The following is a 20,000-nucleotide window of genomic DNA, read 5'->3' on the forward strand; positions in this document are numbered from 1 at the left end:
TATTATCTACACGGGGTCAAATCATAAGTACACAGCGTCGATTATTATTTATATGCGTCGAATCATGCATGCACGGCGTCGAATCATAAGTACACATCGTCGATTATTATTTATATGGCGTCGAATCACGCATGCACTATGTCAGATATTATGTACACGTCGTCGAATAACATACGGCAACGAATGTTATGTACGTTGCGTCGAATGATACACATAACGCCCCGAATATTCCGTACACGGTATCGATCATATAAACATGTCTTCGAATATTGTGTTCGCGGTGTCGAACCATATGCACACGGTATGGAAACATATGTACACTGCTTCGAATACTACGTACACGGCGGCGAATTATATGTACACGATGTCGAATAGCAGGATGCACTGGGTAATGTCACTTCTTTGAAGAATAAGAACTGTCGACTGATATTTTTCCTTTTATTTAAGGAGGTATAATGCTAAGAGATAGCTTCCTGGTTCTGACCATGCTGAATGCGACGCCTGAGAGTGCAGCAAGTTGATGTATAGCTAATGTTAATATTATTTAGTAAGGTTCTTTGTAGCGTGCCTTCGGCCCCAAGCTGCAACCTCTTTCGTTCCTTTTACTGTACCTCCGTTCATATTTTCTTTCTTCCATCTGACTTTCCACCCTCCCTGCCGTTACACATTTCAAACCTTTTACTGTCAGTTTCCGTTTCAGCTCTGAGTGACCTCTTAGGTCCCAGCGCTTGGCCTTTGGCCTAAATTCTGTATTCGGTTCAATTCAATTCAATTGGTTGTCATCACTGCTTTTTTTTTTTTTTGGCTTTTCAATTTTCCTATGCTCCTGTCGTAACTTTTTTTGTTATAGTTGTTGGTAATTCTGTTGTAGTTGTTTATCAGTAGTAGCTTTAGAGGATAAAGGACATATTGGCATTGCGGTTGTTGCTATATTGTTATAAGAAAACAAGACTAAAACGGCCCCCGTTGACCTCCTAAGTTATAATAATAATAATAATAATAATAATAATAATAATAATAATAATAATAGTAACAATAATAATAATAATAATGAATATTATATTATTATTTAATGATATTATTATTATTATTATTATTATTATTATTATTATTATTATTATTATTATTGTTGTTGTTGTTTTGGTACTGAAGATGAGCTACTACTACTGCTACTGCTACTGCTACTGCTACTGCTACTGCTACTACTACTACTACTACTACTACTACTACTACTGCTACTACTGCTACTACTACTACTACTATTTATAATTAGGATCATTTTAGAAATTTTAAAGACCCTACAGTATACAAAATTGGTCAAGCCCCACTATCCCACAGAGCTCTCTCTCTCTCTCTCTCTCTCTCTCTCTCTCTCTCTCTCTCTCTCTCAGTCTACGTCGGTGGGCTAAACGTCGGCGACGTTATCATAATGAAAGCGGTGACAATCCACTCACCGCGGCGAGATAAGGGCCCCGATAAGGTCAGGTAAGCGGGGAGAGAAACGACGGGTAAGCGCGCAGATAAGCAGATAAGAATGGGAGCTTATAGCTGCTCGCTGTCGTTGAATAGCCCCTACCCCCTCCCCTCCCTTTTCCCCTTCCCTCCCCTCCCCCTTTTGTTATTGCGACCGTCCTCGGTAGACGACAAGTCGATCGCCCCCGTCTTTGGACACTTTGGGTCGACACTTGGTCGCTCGCTGAAAGGTATCGACGTGGAAAAGTAGATAAGTATGAAATGCGCCGTAAGTTTCTTCGGCGCAGTCGAGTTTTCTGTTCAGCCGCTACAGCGTGTAATCAAGGCCACCGAAAGTAGATCTGTCTTTCTGTGGTTTCGTTATAATGCTGTATTAGCCTTGTCCCATGAAACTAAACACTGTCCGGTAATGGCCTGGCCTATATCATTGCCAGAAGTACGATTATGGCTAAATTTAACCTTAAATAAAATCAAAACTACTGAGGCTAGAAGGCTGCAGTTTGCTATGTTTGTTGATTGGAGGGTGGATGATCAACATACTAATTTGCAGCCCTCTAGCCCTAGTAGTTTTGAGATTTGAGGGCGGACAAAAAAAGTACCGCCAGAATAAGTGCGGACGGACAGACAAAGCCGTCACAATAGTCTTCTTTTACAGAAAACTAAAAAATGGAAAAGAGATTAGATTAAAAAGTATTCGTCCCCATTCCTCGTATTCTTCCGCTTTTTGGGATTCCGGTTTTCTTTGCGGCGTGTGATGCTATTTCAAGAGTTTGTTTATGAATGTGTATAAAATAAATCATGCGTCATATTAGTGGGTTAAAAGGGAAAATAGAGATTAAAAAGTGATGATGGCGCATTCGTCCCCATTTCTCGTTTTCTATATGTTGGCCTCCCGTTTTCTTTGCGGCGTTTGGTGCTTGAAGGGTTTGTTTACGAATATGTATAAAATAAATCAGGAGTCTTATTAAAAAGTAAGACAAGTTGGACTGGTAAATGGTAAAGAATTCTCCTCGTTCTTGAGAGAGAGAGAGAGAGAGAGAGAGAGAGAGAGAGAGAGGCGAAAGCCATTTTGCATGTGATCGCCCCGAGGTTTACGACTCGGCTAATTAATGATAATTCCAACCAGATTAGAGAAGTCGCCGGTGAGGAACCGGAGTGATCAACCGTCGAGCCCAGAAACCATTGTCGACCTATAGAGAGAGAGAGAGAGAGAGAGAGAGAGAGAGAGAGAGAGAGAGAGAGAGAGAGAGAGCGAGAGAGAGACCATGGGAACCGAGTCATTAAGATTGGGGAAAAAGGCGGAGGGGGGGTGGGTTGGGGTTAAGAGACCTAAACGGTCTGTCTTTGAAAATCTCTCCCTCCTCCCTCCCTCTGAACTAGAGAGAGAGAGAGAGAGAGAGAGAGAGAGAGAGAGAGAGAGAGAGAGAGAGTCTCTCTCTCTCTCTCTAGAAGCAGGCCAAATAAGATCGCCGAGGCATCCCGATGGGCAGCAAGTTTGTGGGATGTTATCGGCACCGCTAACGGCCTCACTTACCCCCATATTTACATTCCCCGTAAAAAGGTAAAAATGCCCGAAATCTAATTAACGATAGAGAGACATCAAGACCCGGAGAGAACGAGGAAATTTATGGCCCGGCCGCTCTGGGACGCTTCGGGATCTCTCTGCCCTGAACTCTGTCAGTCCGTAGGCTTGCCCGTGTTCGAATTTTACTAAATGTAAGTATTTTCAAGTGTGAATGATAGGTGTGTGTGTGTATGTATGTATATGTATATATATATATATATATATATATATATATATATATATATATATATATATATATATATATATATATATATATATATATATATATATGTATATATATATATATATATATATATATATATAATGTATATATATATACAGTATATATATAATGTATAATATTATATATATAAATATATATATATTATATATATATATATATATATATATATATATATATATATATATATATATATATATATTTATAGTGAATTCCATTTAAACGAGACATATGGCTTAAAATCTGTGAATATACAAAACCAGATTTGTATAATTGACAAGAATTCACATATGTATACGTGTATATACTTATATAATGTGTATATGTTATAATGTATATGTGATTTTGTATTGAGTATACAAATTTGACATCTTTATAGCCAAAAATATCGTTTAATATAAAACTCAGTAACCTTAGAAATAACTGACACCCAAAGAGAATTATAATTGATAAGTGCTTCTGCCCCAGGCGGGATTCGAACCTAGGCATTTTCGTTAAGTAACAACCTTAAGCAGTCGTAATTGATGTCATTGTTGAAAGTCACCATTAACCAGTAAATAAATTTAATTATTATAGTTTTATCGATGTTTATCTGTTTCTCACTGTTATTTTTCCTTGCTTATGTAACCATACTCCTGCGGCTGTACTGATATCAAGCACAAAGGAAATTCCACGGAGATGCCCCTTCAGAATTAAATACAGACGACATTAAATCATTGCAGTATTGACCCATTACTTGTCTTCTGAGCCCCGTAGGCGGGTAGTGCCGTCAGCGCACCTCGTGCGGTGCACTGTAGACGTTACTTAAGGTTTTTTGCAGCGTGCCGTCGTCGGCCCCTAGCTGCAACCCCCTTCGTTCCTTTTACTGGACCTCCTTTCATAGTCTCTTTCCTACATCTTACTTTGCGCCCTCTCCTAACAATTGATTCGTAGTGCAACTGCTTTGAGGTTTTCCTCCTGTTACACCTTTTAAACCTTTTGATGTCAATTTCCGTTTCAGCGCTGAATAACCTCATTGGTCGCAGTGCTTGGCCTTTGACCTAAAGTCTATTCTAGTCAATCTATATTCTATATAATTATGGAACAGTAGCATGGGCTCGCAATCTCACCCCTAAACAATGTCTAGAAACTCTTAAGAGACCTCAACTGTCTGTCCTGGCCGTGGGTCACAAAAAGGCCCGTAAGCCGACGTTGAATGAGGAGATACGTGCGAAGGCAGCTACATTTCACTGCAACGCCCGAATCTATCAATAATGACCTGTGCAGCTGATAAATAGGTTGGCAGCTGATGCATTACAAGTAGGATGGGGTTGCCGGTTAGCTTATTTATGTTGTAGGTATTTGAAAGGAATGACTGGATCGTTCGGTTGTCTGGCGTATCCTCTCTCTCTCTCTCTCTCTCTCTCTCTCTCTCTCTCTCTCTCTCTCTCTCTCTCTCTCTCTCTCTCTCTCTCTCTCTCGAACACCAATATACTTTTCTCATTATTTCCCATATTATCACAACACAATAAATGTACCGCCTTAAACTAATTTCATATATTTATTTGCTCTCTCTCTCTCTCTCTCTCTCTCTCTAGAGCAATAGAATAATATCCTCAGTATTTCTCATATTATCACAAGAAAATGAATTTACCGCCTTCAACATATTTCATTTGTTCTCTCTCTCTCTCTCTCTCTCTCTCTCTCTCTCTCTCTCTCTCTCTCTCTCTCTCTCTCTCTCTCTAGAGCAATAAAATAATATCCCCAGTATTTCCCATGTTATCACAAGAAAATTATTTTACCACCTTCAACTTATTTCATTCACTCTCTCTCTCTCTCTCTCTCTCTCTCTCTCTCTCTCTCTCTCTCTCTCTCTCTCTCTCTCTCTCTCTAAAGCAATAAAATAATATCCTCATTGAGTCCAGTATGAGCACAAAATATTGAGTGTACCACCCTCAACTAATTCCATTCTCTCTCTCTCTCTCTCTCTCTCTCTCTCTCTCTCTCTCTCTATATATATATATATATATATATATATATATATATATATATATATATATATATATATATATATATATATATATATATATATAAAGCAATAAGGTAATATCCTCATTATGTCCTGTATGAGCACAAGATATTGAATGTACCACCTTCAACTAATTTCTCTCTCTCTCTCTCTCTCTCTCTCTCTCTCTCTCTCTCTCTCTCTCTCTCTCTCTCTCTCTCTCTCTTCATAATGAGTTGAGGCTTGATGGGGTAACAATTTATTCATCGAAAAAGGCTCTGTGGTCAAGGACTGCAGAGTGATAGCAACGATGCCGACACCAGCAGCCTACTAGTTTTTGTGTGTGGGGCTGTTGATAGCAGCCCTGTGCTATCGGTGCTGTCCCTCGTGCTATCACTTATTATTACTGGCGGTGATTGGTTTCTTGTTTTGATTAGCATTTGACTTATTATGATTATTATTATTACTTGTTGTAATTAGCTTTTTAGTTGTTGTTATTATTATTATTATTATTATTATTATTATTATTATTATTATTATTACTACTACTACTTGTCGTAATTAGATTTTTAGTTATTATTATTATTATTATTATTATTATTATTATTATTATTATTATTATTATTATTATTATATCTAGATGCAGTAGTTGTTGTAATAGTGGCATCAATTGTAATCTGATCAGTGTTGTTGGCATGATTGTTGTGCATGTTGTTTTTCCAAGATGGTTGTTTTTATTTCGTCATTAAGACGTGTCATAGTAAAAATATTGGGTAATGAATTTTCCATTGTTATATCAAGGATATACTAAATGGGTAGTGCCGTCAGTGCACCTCATGCGGTGCACTGTAGGCATTACTCAAGGTTCTTTGCAGCGTCCCTTCGGCCCCTAGCTACGCCACCTTTACATTCCTTTTACTTTACCTTCGTTCATATTCTCTTTCTTCCATCTTACTCTCCATCTCTCCTAATACTTGATTCATAGTGCAACTGCGTTGAGGTTTTCCTCCTATTACACCTTTCAAACCTCCTTTACTCTCAGTTTCCGTTTAAGCGCTGAATGACCTCATAGGTCCCAGTGGTTGGCCTTTGGCTTAAATTCTATATTCAATCAATCAGTCACATTAGAAAGTTACATAAGATTGCCTTACATCCGTGGCACCTAATATATTCCCTTATTTTTCTTTGCAGTGCCAAGTCTTGTCCGAAGGTGGACCCATACCCCTGGGCATGACCGCGCCCTTGGCTGCTTATTTGGGTAAGTAGAAAAAACGCTTTACTTGAAAGATGTTATTATTATTTCTATCAGTAGGAACAATGCGTAATGGTTTCATGTCCTTGCTTCGCTTGGTAGTTTTGCTTGGGAGGGTGGGTCATAGTCTGAGATATATATATATATATATATATATATATATATATATATATATATATATATATATATATATATATATATATGTATGTATGTATGTATGTATGTATATATACTGTATATATATATATGTATGTATGTTTTTATATATATATATATATATATATATATATATATATATATATATATATATATATATATATATATATATATATATATATATATATATATATATATATATGTAAAGCAGAATGGGAATTATAGTTGACAAGTAGTTAGTCGTTTCATGGTAGAGCGAATTAGATATTAAACATTTGTAGCTTAATGTTAATATATATTTAAATTTTTATTTCAATGTACGCGCGTGATAGTAAGTGTAGGCTAACTATTTCGGATTTTTATGTCAGATATGGGTTCGAATCGTTGTTTTTTTCAAGCTTGCAACAGATGCGGAAGTTTGTATTTATGAATGCAACAGTTTTTTCTTGTCAAGTGTATAAGTTAATAGTTAAGTTATATACATATATATATATATATATATATATATATATATATATATATATATATATATATATATATATATGTGTGTGTGTGTGTGTTTAATCATATGAGTATTCCAACTATACATATATATATATATATATATATATATATATATATATATATATATATATATATATAAATATATATATATATACATCGTTAAAACAGAAGAAGATATATATGTATATATATATATATACATATATATATACATGCATATATACATACTATACATCTGCATGTGTGTGTGTGTGTGTGTTTGTGTATCAGCGTAGACTGACTAGCAACCTGTAGTAACCTAGCAAAGCGGAGCAGGTTGACATGAATCACGCTGCGAACGCTCTTGGCGATAATGAACGCTCATTGAACGCAATATATGCCCTTCTCCTCTCTTTGGCACCTTTTAATATATGTAACCTTCTTCCCTCTGGGGCGTGGAATGCGGAGGTTATTCCCTGAAATGTGGGAGAGGGATTTATTCGTTGATTGCCTGGTTGTGTGTTTTTTTTTGGGGGGGGCGGCGGGGGGAGGGATTTCCATGTCATTATTTGCGGATAGGATGAACCACAATCTTGGTTTTAACAGCGTGGAGTGGGTTGAATATGGAGTCTTGTAGTTTTCCTTTTTATACGTCTTGTGTTTGTATTTTTTTATGAATGTTATTTTGTGTGTGGTTTGGTATATGTAATCGTATCCATTATATGTATACAAATATATATATATATATATATATATATATATATATATATATATATATATTATATATATACATATATATATATATATATATATATATATATATATATATATATATGTATATATATATATATATATATATATATATATATATATATATATATATATATATAATACATAATATATTCACACACACATATAAATACAGATAGATAGAAAGATGGGTAGATAGATAGGCTATATATATATATTTTTTTTTTCTACATATATATACTGTATATATACAGTATACATACATATATATTTATAAATATATAATATACATACATACGTACATATACATATACGTACCTCCATTAACCCGCGTACTCCAGTATCAAGAGCACTCGCAGTATCAGCTAGTTTTGCTTGAACATTTCAAGGCAACCCATTCATAAATAACTTTTAACAAATGACAGTCATCTGCGGGGTTTACCATTGCAGCACCCTGCTTATTTACCTGTAATGCGCGTGTAACCTTTTACTGCACGTTTTTCAAAGTAATACAGTATGATACTCCGCGTCTGATAAACCTGATCTTTTTTCCAGTTACGTCAACCAGACCTTGCGTGTTCGCGGTCTGTAATCACCGAGTGGTATGATAGCTCAGCCACTAACTCGTTTTTTAGAGTCGTGTACTGTTTATGGCAGAGTATTAATGTGTAGTAGGACGTTCGTTATATTTCCGGTCTTCCGATCACTGAGGTCAAATCAAGTGTTAAAAACTACTGAGGCTGGAGGGCTGCAATTTGGTATCTTTGATGGTTGGAGGGTGGATGACCAACATACCAATTCGCAGCCCTCTAGCCTCGGTAGTTTTTAAGATCTGAGGGCGGGCGGACAAAGTCTGAACGGGAAAAAGTGCGGACGGACGGACAAAGCCGTCACAATAGTGTTCTTTTACAGAAAACTAAAAATGGTAAACTCTGATGTAAGTCTTAACAGTGATTAAGGCTGCTTTAGTAAATACATTTCGGCTAACTGTATTTATGTAGCGTTATTGAGCTTTCTGGTGCAGTGCCTGTATGTAAGACACATTACTCAGGCAGTATTTGAAATATCCAGATAGTTCTAAGACTGCACTTTCCCTTCTTAATGAGGGGCACCTAAGATTTTAAAAAGCATTAGGAACCTGCGGATATTAAGATTTTTTGTAAAATAGTTTTTCGTTTACATTTGTTTTTATACATATAAAAAAGCCTTTTATTAGATATTGAGCAATACACTTTCACTCTCAAGTTTATGGAAAGTGTACTGTTAGAAGGTGGTAACAAAACTTCCCTACACCCCCAGACGTCAGTAAGATATGGTATGACCGTCAAGTAAAAATCTCACTAAGTAGGATTAAAATATTGATCGAATTTTTCGTATAGAAAATTTATTCTTTATATTATTATTTTGAAAGTGTAATGGGGAGTAACTTAATTTTATATTTAATGTGAAGACGTTGTGACAGGTACCTTTGTATATAGAGAGAGAGAGAGAGAGAGAGAGAGAGAGAGAGAGAGAGAGAGAGAGAGTAGTACTTCGACTTAACACAGGTTTGAATATTTTGCAAAGCAGAATGAAGGCAAACCTTCAGTTTCCAAGAACACACACACACAGAGAGAGAGAGAGAGAGAGAGAGAGAGAGAGAGAGAGAGAGAGAGAGAGAGAGAGAGAGAGAAGTAGTACTTCGACTGAACATAGTTTTGCATATTTTGCAAAGCAGAATGAAGGCACACCCTTCACAGTTTCCGAGAACATCGCCGTATCTCACCTGGACCTGAATTACAACACTTAATTAGAAAGCGTGTGTCGATAGAACGGCTGCCTATTAATTCCTGGCTTTTTTTTTCTTCCCTTTTTCTTGACTTTCTTCTTGGTCTGAATATCTTCGGGAATACGAACTTGGTTGTGGAGTTTCTCAGGACGTGTAATGTTATTTCGTTGTACGAGTATATGTATATGCAATGTATACACGTGTCTATGCATGTATGTATGTATGTATGTATGTATTTTTGTATGTATGTAGTTATTTCATTGTTTATATAAAGGCGGTGTATGTATGTATGTTTGTATGTATGTAAGTATGTTATATGTATATATGCAGTGTGTATACGTCTGTATGTGTGTATCTTATTTCATTGTTTATATATATTCCGTGTATGTATATATGTATGTTTGTATGTAAGTATGTATGTTACTTCATTGTTTATATCAGCGCTGTGTATATACGTGTATGTTAAGTCATTGTTTATATATATATATATATATATATATATATATATATATATATATATATAGATATATATATATATGCAGTGTATATACGTCAGTATGTGTGTATCTGATTTCATTGTTTATATATATTCAGTGTATGTATGTATATATGTATGTATGTGACTGCATTATTTTATAACAGAAACATCAGTCGGTATTGGTCGTACTGATTCCAGCAAATTTCGTATTTTCCTCCTCAGAATATACTCCGTAGGGGGTTAGTGCCGTCAGAGCACCTCGTGCGGTGCACTGTAGGCGTTACTTAAGGTTCTTTGCAGCGTGCCTTCGGCCCTAGCTGTAACCCATTTCGTCTCTTTTACTGTACCTCCTTTCATATTCTCTGTGTTCCATCTTACTTTCCACCCTCTCCAAATAATTGATTTATAGTGCAACTGCGAGGTTTCCCCTACTGTTGCACCTTTCAAACCTTTCACTGTCAGTTTCCGTTTCAGCGCTGAATAACCTCATAAGTCCCAGTGCTTGGTCTTTGGCCTATAATCTATATTCAATTCAACTCCTTGGAATATACAGTAGTGCATTATTAATATCTTAAATCCTTCTAGCAGTAAACTCTCATGGTAGTGCTGCTCTATTTTCCTAATAAAAGCTGAAGAAAAACTCAACAGTAGCGTTATTTTATTATGTATTGTGAAAGAAACTGTACTAGAATATTTTCTGCTTTACTCAATAATCATTTCTCCTTTTGGTGAAAAAGTAATTCACTGATTAGTTTTGGAATTCTCTTGCTTCCAGTTTTCTTTGTTTCCTATAGTCTTCCATGTTTTAGGAGGCGGTTCGTCTCTTCGTTTAGGTTCAGGCTTCACTGTTATTCATTCTCCCTTTTAAATCCGCTGTCAACAAAATCAGGGGGAGAATTACTGTAGCTCTTGCTTTGCCCATACGAGCTTACTTTCTCCTCATCATCTCCCCGTAGGGGGGGGGGATAGTGCCGTTAGTGCACCTCATGCGGTACACTGTAGGCATCACTGAAGGTTCTTTGCGGCGTGCCTTCTGCTCCTAACTGCAACCCCTTTCGTTCCTTTTACTGTACCTCCTTTCGTGTTCTCTTTCTCCCAACGCACTTTCCACCCTCTCCTAACAATTGATTCATAGTGCAACTGCGAGGTTTTCCTGCCGTTACACATTTCAGACCGTCTTACTGTCAATTTTTGTTTCAGCGCTGAGCGACCTCATAGCTCCCAGTGCTTGGTTTTTAGCCCAAATTCTTTATTCAGTTCAAATACCTTGTCATCACAACTCCTGCAAGGTTGAAACAATTTCATGCGAAAGTAGACCATCATTTGTAAATGCGCTTTTTTGTTTATTTTTTTTTTTACTTTTATCATAGGACTCTACCAAAAAGGCTAAATGGAGGGTCTAAATTTAAAATTTAAAATTTTAGTCACACCAACCTTAACCATAGGTTTTTGAAGTGTATAGATAACGACTTCATGTTTGTCATGTATACTTCACTACTGAAACCCTTTCAGGTGACACCGAGGTTAATGACCTTGTGACCTTGACCTTCATAGGGACTTTTATCGAATTGCCTCCCGTCGGAGGCAGTCATGCTTCGTAAAGCACATCTTGAAGGGAGGAAATTGTCAGAGTTATCTACCTTTGCAAGAACCAGAACGGCGTCACTGGGAATGCTCTTAGGGAGGAGTTGGTCGAGAGTCGGCTGGGGAGTTATGTAATCATTAAGCAATACTCCCAAATTACACACACACACACACACACACACACACACACATATATATATATATATATATATATATATATATATATATATATATATATATATATATATATATATATATATCATCGGATCAGGGCTAGATTAAGGCATTACTTACCCGTTGCTTCGGATTCTGCGTTCAGGTAATATTGAGTAAGACTTGTTGAAATTATTTACAGTTCATCTCTCTCTCTCCCTCTCTCTCTCTCTCTCTCTCTCTCTCTCTCTCTCTCTCTCTCTCTCTCTCTCACACACACACATACATACACACACACACACATACACACAAACATCACTGAAAGGAGAAATCTAAAAAATCATTTTCCGAAGTTTTATTCTCTCTCTCTCTCTCTCTCTCTCTCTCTCTCTCTCTCTCTCTCTCTCTCTCTCTCTCTCTCTCATAGGAACTAGTAGCCTTCCTAACCCAGCATTCTTTGCTGGAACAGCTATGGAATAATTTTTCTATATCTTTCTTTCACGTTCTTAGCATTTACTATTATGGTCTTTCCCTTCATACAAACTTTTTTTATTCCTGGATTTTCTTTTAATCTTCTATGCATGTCTTTTTTTCCTTATTACTCGTATATGGCCATTGTCTGAAAAAACGTATATTTATTATTACGATGATGGTCATGATAACTAAGTATATAAGTATATATAACGTTACTGCTGTTGTTGTTCCATGCTTTATTTTTGCTGCAAACTTTATTTCCATTTTCGGTGAATATTCAATTTTCTTTTCATGCGGTGATTCACGTATTCCGTCTCTCCTTTCCTCTGGCTCATGTATCATACAATTACTCTTTTCCTCTGTTACTTCATCCTGTCTCTCTTACTTGGTTCATGTTATTCTTTGTCGTATCTTACCTCAGTCGTGCTTTTGTTATTGTCACTTTTACCACCATTATGTTATCCTTTTGTCGTATCTTACATCAATCATATTATTTTCCCTCTTGTCCATTCCTCGCGTCAATCTTACCTGGATAGTCGCGTGACACATGAGGCTCTGTACTTCAACCCCCCATTCCCCCCTCCCTTACCCACCACCACCAACCACTCATTCCGTATCCCCTCTCTCTTAACCTCAGTTGTTACCCCCTCCCACCTTCTTCTCTTCCCCATCCACCACCAACCCCTCATTCTTTATCCCCTCTCTCTTGACCTCAGTTTTGAGTTCTTCTTTGGAGGAGTGGTAGAGCTTTCGACTGGCATGCTGTTGGCCCAGCGTTCGACTCTCCGAGACGCCAAAGAAGAATTAGAGAAATTTATTTCTGGTGATAGAAATTCATTTCTCGTCATAATGTGGTTCGGATTCCACAATAAGCTGTAGGTCCCGTTGCTAAGTAACCAGTAGGTTCTTAGCCACGTAAAAATAAGTCTAATCCTTCGGGCCAGCCCTAGGAGAGCTGTTAACCAGCTCAGTGGTCTGGTTAAACTAAGATATACTTAATTTTAATTTTGACCTCAGTTATTACCCCCTCCCCCTTCGTTCCTTATCCCCTCTCTCTTAACCTCACTTGTTACCCCCTCCCCCTTCGTTCCTTATTCCGTCTCACTTAACCTGTTGTTAGCTCTTCCCCCTTCATTCCTTATCCCCTCTCACTTAAGCTCAGTTGTTACCCCTCCCCCCTTCATTCCTTATCCCCTCTCTCTTAAAATCAATTGTTACCCCTTCCCTTCATTCCTTATCCCCTCTCTCTTAAAATCAGTTGTTACCCCTTCCCCGTTCATTCCTTATCCCCTCTCTCTTAACTTCAGTTGTTACCCCCTCCCCCTTCATTCCTTATCTCCTCTTTCTTAACCTCAGTTGTTATCCCTTCCCCCTTCATTCCTTATTCCCTCTCTCTTAACCTCAGCTGTTACCCCCTACCCCTTCATTCCTTATCCCCTCTCTCTTAACCTCAGTTGTTACCCCCTACCCCTTCATTCCTTATCCCCTCTCTCTTAATTTCAGTTGTTACCCCTCCCCTTCATTCCTTATCCTCTCTCTCTTAATTTCAGTTGTTACCCCCCCCCCCTTCATTCCTTATCCTCTCTCTCTTAATTTCAGTTGTTACCCCCTTCATTCCTTATCTCTCTCTTAATTTCAGTTGTTACCCCCTTCATTCCTTATCCTCTCTCTCTTAATTTCAGTTGTTACCCCCTTCATTCCTTATCCTCTCTCTCTTAAATTCAGTTGTTACCCCCCCTTCATTCCTTATCCCCTCTCTCTTTATTTCAGTTGTTACCCCCTTCATTCCTTATCCTCTCTCTTAATTTCAGTTGTTACCCCCTTCATTCCTTATCCTCTCTCTTAATTTCAGTTGTTACCCCCTTCATACCTTATCCTCTCTCTCTTAAATTCAGTTGTTACCCCCTTCATTCCTTATCTCTCTCTCTTAATTTCAGTTGTTACCCCCTTCATTCCTTATCCTCTCTCTTAATTTCAGTTGTTACCCCCCTTCATTCCTTATCCTCTATCTCTTAATTTCAGTTGTTACCCCCCTTCATTCCTTATCCTCTCTCTCTTAATTTCAGTTGTTCCCCCTTCATTCCTTATCCTCTCTCTTAATTTCAGTTGTTACCCCCTTTCATTCCTTATCCTCTCTCTCTTAATTTCAGTTGTTACCCCCTTCATTCCTTATCCTCTCTCTCTTAATTTCAGTTGTTACCCCCTTCATTCCTTATCCCCTCTCTCTTAATTTCAGTTGTTACCCCCCCTTCATTCCTTATCCTCTCTCTCTTAATTTCAGTTGTTACCCCCCTTCATTCCTTATCCTCTCTCTCTTAATTTCAGTTGTTACCCCCTCCTCCTTCATTCCTTATCCCTCCCTTAAAATCAGTTCTTACCTCCTCCCCCTCTTCATTCCTTATCCCCTCATCCCCTCTCTCTTAACCTCAGTTGTTACCCCCTCCCTCCCTTCATTCCTTATTCCCTCTCTCTTAACATCAGTTGTTACCCCCTCCCTCCCTTCATTGCTTATTCCCTCTCTCTTAACATCAGTTGTTACCCCCTCCCTCCCTTCATTCCTTATTCCCTCTCTCTTAACATCAGTTGTTACCCCCTCCCCCTTCATTCCTTATTCCCTCTCTCTTAACATCAGTTGTTACCCCCTCCCTCCCTTCATTCCTTATCCCCTATCTCTCTTGATTTCAGTTGTCACCCCCTCCCCCTTCATTCCTTATCCCCTCTCTCTTAACCTCAGTTGTTACCCCCTCCCCTTCATTCCTTATTCCTCTCTCTTAACATCAGTTGTTACCCCCTCCCCTTCATTCCTTATTCCTCTCTCTCTTAACATCAGTTGTTACCCCCTCCCTCCCTTCATTCCTTATCCCCTATCTCTCTTGATTTCAGTTGTCACCCCCTCCCCTTCATTCCTTATCCCCTCTCTTAACATCAGTTGTTACCCCCTCCCTACCTTCATTCCTTATCCCCTATCTCTCTTGATTTCAGTTGTTACCCCCTCCCCCTTCCTCTCTTCCCCAACCCTTCATTCCTTATCCCCTCTCTCTTAACCTCAGTTCTTACACCCTCCCTCCTTCATTCATTATCCCTCTCTCTCTTAACCTCAGTTGTTACCCCCTCCCCCCCTTCATTCCTTATCCCCTCTTTCTTAACCTCAGTTGTTACCCCTCCCCTTCCTCTCTTCCCCAACCCTTCATTCCTTATCCCCTCTCTCTTAACCTCAGTTGTTACTCCCTCCCCCCTTCATTCCTTATCCCCTCTCTCTTGATTTCAGTTGTTACCCCCTCCCCCTTCATTCCTTATCCCCTCTCTCTTAATCTCAGTTGTTACCCCCCCTCCCCCTTCATTCCTTATCCCTCTCTCTTAACCTCAGTTGTTACCCCCCCCCCCTTCATAACTTATCCCCTCTCGCTTAACCTTAGTTGTTACCCCCTCCTCCCTTCATTCCTTATCCCTCTCTCTTAATTTCAGTTGTTACCCCCTCCCCCTTCATTCCTTATCCCCTCTCTCTTAATTTCAGTTGTTACCCCCTCCCCCTTCATTCCTTATCCCCTCTCTCTTAATTTCAGTTGTTACCCCCTCCCCCTTCATTCCTTATCCCCTCTCTCTTAACCTCAGTTGTTACCCCCTCCCCCCTTCATAACTTATCCCCTCTCGCTTAACCTTAGTTGTTACCCCCTCCCTCCCTTCATTACTTATCCCCTCTCTCTTAATTTCAGTTGTTACCCCCCCCTTCATTCCTTATCCCCTCTCTCTTAATTTCAGTTGTTACCCCCTCCCCCTTCATTCCTCATCCCCTCTCTCTTAACCTCAGTTGCTACCCCTCCCTCCCTTCATTCCTTATCCCCTCTCTCTTAACCTCAGTTGTTACCCCCTCCCCCTTCCTCTCTTCCCCATCTTCCCCCAACCCTTCATTCCTTATCCCCTCTCTCTTAACCTCAGTTGTTACCCCCTCCCCCTTCCTCTCTTCCCCATCTACCCCTAACCCTTCATTCCTTATCCCTCTCTCTTAACCTCAGTTGTTACGCCCCCTTCATTCCTTATCCCCTCTCTCTTAATTTTAGTTGTTACCCCCTCCCCTTCATTCCTTACCCCCCTCTCTCTTAATTTTAGTTGTTACCCCTCCCCCCTTCATTCCTTATCCCCTGTCTCTTAATTTCAGTTGTTACCTCCTCCCCTTCATTCCTTATCCCCTGTCTCTTAATTTCAGTTGTTACCCCCTCCCTTCATTCCTTATCCCTCTCTTAATTTTAGTTGTTACCCCTCCCCTTCATTCCTTATCCCCTGTCTCTTAACATCAGTTGTTACCCCCTCCTTCCCTTCATTCCTTATCCCCTCTCTCTTAACCTCAGTTGTTACCCCCGCCCTGTTCCCCTGAACCAATCTCTTAGCAACCACCCTCCCCCTTCCCCTGCCCCCTCTGCTGGAAGAAATCATGGACACCATACTTCAGGTCCCCAGCGCAAATTAGAATTTACTCGAGACATGCGAAGACCCAACTCCGTCTTTCTCATCTTTCTCAACTCCTGGGATCATTTCTTCGCGCCCCCTCTTTCGCCAGGTCCTTTTCTCTTTTCTTCTCTTCTCTTGTTGCTGTATCTGTTCGTCCTCGTTCTTCTGTCCGCTCTTCGCCGTCTTCTCTTTTTATCCGTATTCTGTTTCATTTCCTCTTCCCGGTGCGCCTCTCTCTTTTTTTTCTCTTGGTTATTGTATCACTTCTTTCTCTCATTCTCCCTATCGTGTTACTCTTCTTCCCGATCTTCCTCCTCCTCCTCCTCCTCCCCCTCCTTCTCCTCCTCCTCCTCCTCCTCCTCCTTTCCCCACTCTCCTCCTCTTCCTCCTCCTTTTCCAGCCCTCCTCCTCCTCGTCTTCTTCCTCCTCCTCCCCCTCCTCCTCCTTTTCCCACCCTCCATACCCTCCTCCTCCTCCTCCTCCTTTCCCCACTCTCCTCCTCCTCCTCCTTTTCCAACCACCCTCCTCCTCGTCCTCTTCCTCCTCCTCCCCCTCCTCCTCCTTTTCCCACCCTCTACGGCCTCCTCCTCCTCCTCCTTTCCTCACTCTCCACCTCTCCTCCTCCTCCTCCTCCTCCTCCTCCTCCTCCCTCTCCTCCTTTTCCCAGCTTCCACACCCTCCTCCTCCTCCTCCTCCTCCTCCTCAATACCTTCCCGGGGTAAATGACAATATCAACATGTGCACAGCCCCAGAGAGAGTCAGAGTCAAAGCTACATTGCTTCTCCTTCTCGTCCTCATTAAACGCAATCGCTGGCGATCGTTCATCACCGGAAGTTTTCGCTCGATGCCGTCTGATGCCGGTAGGAAGGATTTGCAAGGGTTGGTCAAAAGAAATGGTCGGAGATTGTTAATTCAGAACGAATATCTAATATTAGTTGGGTGATTTTTTTTTTCATTCGCTCTTGAAGTGGTCGAAGATTGTTAATTCAGAACGAATATTAGTTGATTTTTTTTTATTTTTATTTTCGCTCTTTCCCTTGCTATGTTATGTGCTCAAAGACGAAATCGTGTGAAAATTTCTGTTTTGCTCTCTCTCTCTCTCTCTCTCTCTCTCTCTCTCTCTCTCTCTCTCTCTTTGCTTAAAAAATTCCCTAATTTTGCTCTCCGTTTATTACTAGTTTCAAAGAAAGATCTTGAAAATATTTTTTCTCTTAATTTAAAAAAATATTTAAAAATGCATATTCTCTCTCTCTCTCTCTCTCTCTCTCTCTCTCTCTCTCTCTCTCTCTCTCTCTCTCTCTCTCTCTCTAAACCGTGGTCATTTTATAAATCGAAATTACATGGCGGATGTTGTAGGGACATAATTAAAACACGAATTTGTTTTGTTCCTTCGTCTTCTGCTTTGTGTTAATAACTTTTTCAAAAATCTGCTTTGGAATTTTGTCTCTGCTTCTGTTTTCCGGGAATGCTATAACCTGTCCATTTTGTAAGGCAGATTTAGCGCCTACATCCAGATTAAGGATTAAGCTTCGAAAACAGGCGATGACTTTGGCAAAATAATTCTTTGCGCCAAGCACATTTTTAGTTTTCTGTAAAAGAAAACTATTGTGACAGCTTTGCCTGTCCGTCCGCACTTTATTCTGTCCGCACTTTTTCTGTCCGCCCTCAGATCTTAAAAACTACCGAGGGCTGCAAATTGGTATGTTGATCATTCACCCTCCAATCATCGAACATACCAAATTGCAGCCCCATAGCTTCAGTAGTTTTTATTTTATTTAAGGTCCAATTTAGCCATAATCGTGCTTCTGGCAACGATGTAGGATAGGCCACCACCGGGCCGTGGTTAAAGTTTTATGGGCCGCGGGTCATACAGCTTTATACCGAGACCACCGAAAGATAGATCTGTTTTCGGTGGCCTTGAGTACACGCTGTAGCGGTTGTACAGAAAACTCGGTTGTGCCAAAGGAACTTCGGCGCATTTTTTACTTGTTGCCTTTGGAGTTGGACTAAGCGCTAGGGTTGCTCATTCCGTCGGCCTTTTATATAAGCAATAAAGAGACTATATGTATGTATATATATATATATATATATATATATATATATATATATATATATATATATATATAATGAATTTTTGTCCCTTATACGCGCTTGATTTTTATAAGCCACAAATATCGTTTCAGTCTCGAATTCACTATACCTTGGGAATAACTTACTCCCATCTAAATCATAAGTGATAAGTGCTTATGTTCCGGCCAGGATTCGAACCTAGGCTTTGATGCAGAAACAACTATTAGCAATCGACTTTTGATGTCGACTCTGCTATCAGGAGAAATATAAGTTAATATCGACTCCGCTGTCCATGCTCCTGTCGAATTCAGATTCTGCAGTGAGAGTCGATATCAACCCACGTTTGCCGTGACACCTGACGGGGAAGTTTGTAACACTTGGCTAATTATGATCTTATGTCACTTAGAGATGCGTGAATTGTTACTATACCTAGATTTTAAGCCACAAATATCTCAGTCTTTATATATCGATTTCAGTGTACCTTGGGAATAACTTACTCTCAAGGGGAATTATAATTGCTGAATGCTTCTGCCCCTGGTCAGGATTTGAACTTGGGCCTTTGGTTTAGAGACAGCGATAAACAATCGACTTGGACCACTCGACTATCAGGAGATACAAAGGAGAACTGTTCTTAAGTTACTGACTCCCTTACTTGTATGGTCTCTCTTGGACTAATTATATGGCCACAGTTTTTTGTATCTTCTTTCCGTTTCTTGTCGTATTTTCTTCTTCTGTATATTTCCTGGAGTTTCCTGTTACATTACCTTCATTTAAGTACTTACGTCCGCATAATTCCTTGTCCTTACTCGCTTTGTACCTTTCTTTCTTATATATTTTTGTATATTTTTTTATATTTTTTCTTGCAACTTTTCCGTGGCTTATTTTTTGTATACATCATTGTTTTTCCTATTCCCTTTCTAAATTTCCTGTTCTGTTGTTCTCTCTTTAATTTTCTCTTTCTTTTCGGTTCTGCTTTTATTCTGTGTTTTTAATTGTAACTTCTTATTCTGTGTCTGTCCTTGTACGTTTTATCTGTACTTCTTATCTTTATGTTTGTGTGTTTTTAATTTTAGATCGCGCTTTGTATCTTTAGAGTTTCTTTTTATGTTTTCCAGTGCGTT

The 20,000-nt window shown here is 39.2% G+C and overlaps 1 long non-coding RNA gene across 1 annotated transcript in view; it reads left to right on the plus strand.

The window, feature by feature from the left end:
* LOC136831218 (uncharacterized) overlaps window positions 1–20,000 on the plus strand; it is a 258,710-nt gene that overhangs the window by 25,003 nt on the left and 213,707 nt on the right. The window contains exon 2 of the long non-coding RNA XR_010850797.1: window positions 6,457–6,523. This is a non-coding gene — a long non-coding RNA (uncharacterized lncRNA). The remainder of the gene's footprint in view (window positions 1–6,456; window positions 6,524–20,000) is intronic.

Source organism: Macrobrachium rosenbergii, chromosome 48 (assembly GCF_040412425.1).
Source record: "Macrobrachium rosenbergii isolate ZJJX-2024 chromosome 48, ASM4041242v1, whole genome shotgun sequence".
Lineage (NCBI taxonomy): Eukaryota > Metazoa > Arthropoda > Malacostraca > Decapoda > Palaemonidae > Macrobrachium > Macrobrachium rosenbergii.